A 6,000-nucleotide genomic window follows, 5' to 3' on the forward strand; every position below is an offset into this window, starting at 1 on the left:
GCGCTGCAAGCTTGTAGATCTGCTATTTTTGTGAACATAGCAGATCTACAACCAGATCTAAAGTTGTGAAAATGTGAGCAAATCTTTGAATATATGCATTTTTTAAGTTAATATTTGTAACTCAAATTTTGCTTCTGGGGGGTCCCTGGAACTAAATATTTTATGGGGGTCCGCGGCCAAATACATATCATTTTGAGGTCCTTCACATGAAACAGTTTGAGCACCACTGACATAGAAACTTAGATTTTTCAAAAATAGCACATCTACAAGCTCGCTGCAATTCTTCAATAGTTAAAGCACAAAATAAAGCGCAATAATGCGTTCCCACTTCCCACTCTAAATGGGTTAAACCCCCTCCTCCCCCTATGAAGAACATTCATGGGGGGGGCCCCACTGCGAATCCTTGTACCCAGGGCCCCGAATTTGGTGCGACACCCCTGGAGGGACGCAGAACGACAAAGACAAAGAGAGGCCCCGTTTAGGTAACGTGTCACTCCAATACAAGCTCCCTCTTGTTCCGTAAGAATTTGGCTACTTAACCTAAGCCTGTCTGTTTCCCTCAGTCTCTAGATGAGTCCTGGTGAAAATGAGGAGATGCATTAAAGCAGGGGTTCCCAAACCTTTTTGGCTCGGGGCACCCCTATAAATATTTTTTTTAATCCGAGGCACCCCTACATTATAAGTTTCACTCCCTTATATTCATATCATATCGTCGTTGTCGGGTGGAAACCTTGTATGTCCAAAACCGTTTGTTTTGTATTTAACGTCTATAAAATGTACTAAACTAGTGAAAACAGCCGATCTACAAGCACACAACGCCTCGCGATGTGCTTGTAGATCGGCTGTTTTCACTCGTTTTGTGCGACAGTCTTATATGATGAAGCGGGGCTTTGCTTTGCCAAAAGATGTACACATTTGAAACTTGGAGATACGAGGTTTCTCCCCGACAGTGACGATATTTTAGTGATTATGTTGCGAGGGAAATGTTGAGATAATAGCCATTTTGGTTAGAACTGAAAAGCGTGACTGAAAATAACTTTGTTCTTCAAAGTTTAAAATAATACTAAATATATGTTTAAGTGTCCAAATAAATTCCAAATATTATAAAAATTATTTCGCGGCACCCCTGAACTGCCGTCGCGGCACCCCAGGGTGCCCCGTCACCCCAGGGTGCCCCGTCACCCACTTTGAAAACCCCTGCATTATAGAACCATTGCTTTCCTGATGAACTCTGACACACTAATCAATCACTCGCAGTCAATCAATCACTCGCAAGTGAGTGCCACGCTGTGAGCTTGTAGATGTGCTATTTGTGAAGAATCATGACAATTTGAGCAAGTCTTTGAATATAGTTGACACGCTTCTATAAATGTCTCCTAAATGTTTCTATGTCAGTGGTGCTCAAACCTTTTCATGTCATGGACCCCCAAAAAGATATGTATTTGGCCACGGACCCCCATCTCAAAATATTTTGTTCCAGGGACCCCCAGAAGCCACATTTGAGTTACAAATGTTCGCTTTAAAAATACTAAAGATTTGCACAAATGTTAACGACTTTTCAAAAATAGCAGATCTACAAGCTCGCAGGGCGGCACTCGGTGCCGCGCTGTGAGCTTGTATATCTGCTGTTTTTCAATAGTATAAACTAAAGTATAAAATAATTACAGGTCCTAATGGGTTAAGGGTGAACACAAGAGCGTTACTTCACAAGGCGCGACAGTTCATCGAATTAATCGGCTTAATCAACTATAAATTACATATATAATTAACACCTGAAAAAACATCTTAAAAAAATGATGGGGTAGGGTACTACAGGCCAATCTGGACTGGGGGGGCACAAAGTCTAATCTGGGAGGGCAATGCCCCCCAATGCCCCCCCCCCCCGTGGAGCTGCCTATGGGCTTGACGCACGCACGCACATGATCTGCAGGTTTTCATACTACTAAATGCGACCTACGGTCGCAATCAACTTTCTCTTTTGCATCTCGAACTATAAAGGTTTGAGAACCACTGAGCTATAGATGATGTGCTCTCCATCTGCCCCAGCAGAGTCCGTGGAAAGAAACAAGAGCATAATTAGATCTTTGCACTTGGAGGCACATCGCCATGGTGGCCAAGGACAGTGATGTGGTCGACAGTTAGTGATGACAACACAGACTGAGTGGCTGGGGCAGGGTGTCGCACCCCATTCTGGGCCCTGGGTACAAGGATCCACTGACATTTTGTGCTGTAACTATTGAAAAATAGCAGATATACGAGTGCCGCGCTGTGAGCTTGTAGATCTGCTATTTTTTTTAAATCGTGAAAAGTCTTTGAGTATTTCAAATCCTTCTAAGATTTTTGGAAAAACCTGTGTTTCTATGTCAGCGGTGCTCAAACCTTTTCATGTGAAGGACCCCAAAATGATATGTATTCGGCCACGCGGACCCCCATCTCAAAATATTTAGTTCCAGGGACTCCCCCAGAAGCAAAATTTGAGTTACAAAGGTTCGCTTAAAAAAAATACAAAGATTTGCACACATTTTCACGACTTTTAAAAAATAGCAGATCTACAAGCTCGCAGCGCGGCACTCGGTGCCATGCTGTGAGCTTGTATAAAATAATTCCAGGCCCCTCCACCTTGGGCCCTGGTAACTCAGTCCCACTTTCCCCCCCTTGTGACGCCCCTGGGCTGGGGACAGTCAATTACAGGTCAAGGTTTGGGACTGTTATTGCGGGGGAAGCTAAAAAGTGCCCCAGAATGGAAACGAATCAAGAGTCAAGAGAGAAAACGATACCACTGTTACAGCCGTGTTGCGAACTTGTACAGTAGATCTGCTATTTTTGAGCGGTGGTCACACCGTCTCCTATACGTGGCCGTGTGTGTGGGTATGTATGTATGCGTCTGTGTCTGTCTGTCTGTCTGTATGTAGCCTGCAGTACCTTTTCTGACCACACATGTTAAGGGAGGGGCGCTGTTGTTCAGACTCACATTCACACACACACACACATACACACACCCGCATGTACGCACGCACGCGCACACACACACACAGCCTCCACTGCTCAGTTCACACGAGTGTGATTTTTGAAATATTGTGGACATTTGTGAAAGTCTTCTAATATTGTTGACCCGATTAATGTATTCTAAATCCTTCTTCTAAATCAGCACTTGGTTCTCAAACCCCCAAAATTACATGAAAGGCCTATTGGGCCACGGCGAGCCCCCATCTCAAAATATGTTGTTCCGGGGACCCCCAGAAACAGAGATTTGAGTTACGGAAGTTTGCTTTGAAATATATATATTCAAAGATTTCCAAAATGTTCACGATTTTTTCAAAAATAGCAGATCTACAAGCTTGCAGCGATGCACTCGTGCCGCGCTGTGAGCTTGTATATCTGCTATTTTTCAAATAGTCAAAGCAAAAAAACGATTCCAGGTCTTATAGGTTAAACAAATATATTTGGAGAAAGTTACTTCTGGTGGTGAAAGGGTTGTCTTCTCCTGATCTGAATCACAGAAGCCCTATTATACTTCAAAATTATAACAACTGGACAAAAAAAGATCTGCTATTTTAGCTATTAAAAACATAAATAAATGATATTACATGCACCGTTTTCAATACGGAGGTATTTGGGTAAAAGAATACAGTGATATTTGACTTTGTCCATATCAGAGAATGCATTGTGTCCACATCACACACTGCGTCACGCTATCACGTTTTCCTCTCACGTTTGGCCACAATGTGACTCATCAACATAACCTTTTGTTGTTTACATTCACTGACCCAGTTTCCTCCAGCAAGCCATATGGAACAATAACACTGCACTGTACAGCCTGATTTATAGCTAGTCATAGCGTCACTGTCGGGGCAGAAACCTCGTATCTCCCAAGTTTCAAATGTGTACGTCTTTTCGTAAAGCAAAGCCCTGCTTCATCACACAAGGCCGTCCCACAAATGTGGTGAAAACAGCAGACAGCACAACGCCTCGCACCCGCGAGGCGTTGTGTGCTTGTAGATCGGCTGTTTTCACTAGTTTAGATCGTTTTTAAAATGATAAATACAAAACGGTTTTGGACATACAAGGTTTCCACGCGGCAACGACGGTATGGAACACTGTCCTGTATAGCCTGATTTATAACTAGCCAAACGACAGTGTCCTGCTTTGACCCACAAGTAAGACGCCCTAAGGGCGAGATGCAACCGGAGAACTACGGAGAAATACGGAGAACAGCGACAGGAGAGACACAGCTGACTGAGCAGCGTTCGCACACTGACGGACAGACGGGCACGGGGTGGACGTTTCGATACTAAATGCCCCCTGACGGTCACATTTACGATCTGACGACCACTCTACAAATGTCTTCTAAATCCTGACCGTTTTCGGACAAATCACTCGTCCAGGTGCCCACGTGTCCCTAATAGTGCCCAGTTATTCAGGTGCCCACTCGTTCAGGTGCCCAGTTATCATCAGCCCTAAGGGCCCACTTGTCCAAGTACCCACATGTCCCTAGTGCCCAGGTGGTTTTGGTGCCCAGTTGTCCAGGTGGCCCAGTTAGTGACATTTTTACCATTGAGCTTAGCGCCTGCCTGTTTGCTCAGGGGAAAAATGTAGTCTTGATCATCAATTCAAAATTCGTGAGACATGATCAAAATGTCTCAAAAGAAGAGCTGGGAGACTAAATATAACCACCGAAATTGTATAAGTTATTGCGACCGTAGGTCGCATTTACTATCAAAACCTGCACAAACTGTGAGTCTGTCCGTCAGTCTGTCTGTCACACCTCACACGTCACACTTTTTCCCTGCTTATATCTCCGCAACCGTTGCCCCGATCCATGCCAAATTTTGCACACACGTTCCTTGGCTGCCATACTACAACCTCCAAGGACCCCCGGAGCTCCAGGGACCCCCAGGTCCCTGGGGGACCCCCAGATGTAAAAAATGACCAAATGCGCATACATGACCAAATGACCACCCCAACGGGGCTGCTCACGGGGAATTCCCGGGGACCACCGACTCCTGGTGCTCCAGGATGCAAAAGTGGTGGCGCCCCCAGTGGAGGACCCCCTACACTGCAGCTCACATAAAATGCCGTAACTCCGGCTAGGAGCGACCGGGACAGCCGGGGCCGGTACCTATTCGTCCGCCTTGCCGGCGCGGAGACCCCACCCCTCATTTCTCACATGGCCCTCTTCTAGCGCCACCATGAGGCCGATTCTTGCAAAACACATTTTTGGACACTGCTCCTACAATTTTCGCCCTACAATCACGCAAATCGGTACACAGTATGTCTACACTCATCCCATCAACATGAATCTGTCCCATATAGCGCCACCTCCAGGCCGATTTTTAAAAACACATTTTTGGACACTGCTCCTACAGATTTTGCCCTAAAATCACGAAAATCAATACACAGTATGTCTACACTCACGTCATCAACATGGATCAGGAAGATTTTGGCAAAACACATTTTTGCCCTATTTGTGGAGATAAGTGACCTACGGTCGCTTATCTCCCGATTAGGGAGCCTTACTGGTATTGTATACACATACTCTACCACACAGATAGGACAACATTTAATTGTATTTATCAAAAAATGTTACATAGTGCCACTTTAAACGCTATACAGTCCCTCAGAGGTCTAAGCTTGACCCATTCTTTTCCCCTCTTCCCCCAATAGCTCACCAATAAGCTTGTGACACGTGTGACGAGCTAATGGAGCCTATTTTAGCCGAATGTTAAAGGGATATTTCACTTTCAAAAAGATATTTGGTCATTTTATTATCTAATCAGGCTTTTATGAACACCCTGAACAGTTTTCAATTTGCTTGATTCAATATTTAGATATTTGATGTAAATGTTATCAGGCCCTCCCTATAGTGTGTGCCAGCGCCTACGTCATTGTAGTCCTTAGCGGCCATTTCTTGGGTAAAAACACAGGTGTTTCAATTGTTTGATTGCATAGAACTAATGATATAGTCTAATCAGAACACCTGTGTAAGGCTGTGTTTACCCA

The 6,000-nt window shown here is 44.6% G+C and overlaps 1 protein-coding gene across 1 annotated transcript in view; it reads right to left on the bottom strand.

Annotated features, from left to right (window-relative positions):
• aif1l (allograft inflammatory factor 1-like) overlaps window positions 1–6,000 on the bottom strand; it is a gene marked incomplete at its 3' end in the record, with an annotated part of 45,462 nt that overhangs the window by 23,080 nt on the left and 16,382 nt on the right. The window lies entirely within an intron of this gene.

The sequence above is a fragment of the Nannobrachium achirus genome (assembly GCF_963921795.1).
Source record: "Nannobrachium achirus genome assembly, chromosome: 15".
In the NCBI taxonomy this organism is placed as follows: Eukaryota; Metazoa; Chordata; class Actinopteri; order Myctophiformes; family Myctophidae; genus Nannobrachium; species Nannobrachium achirus.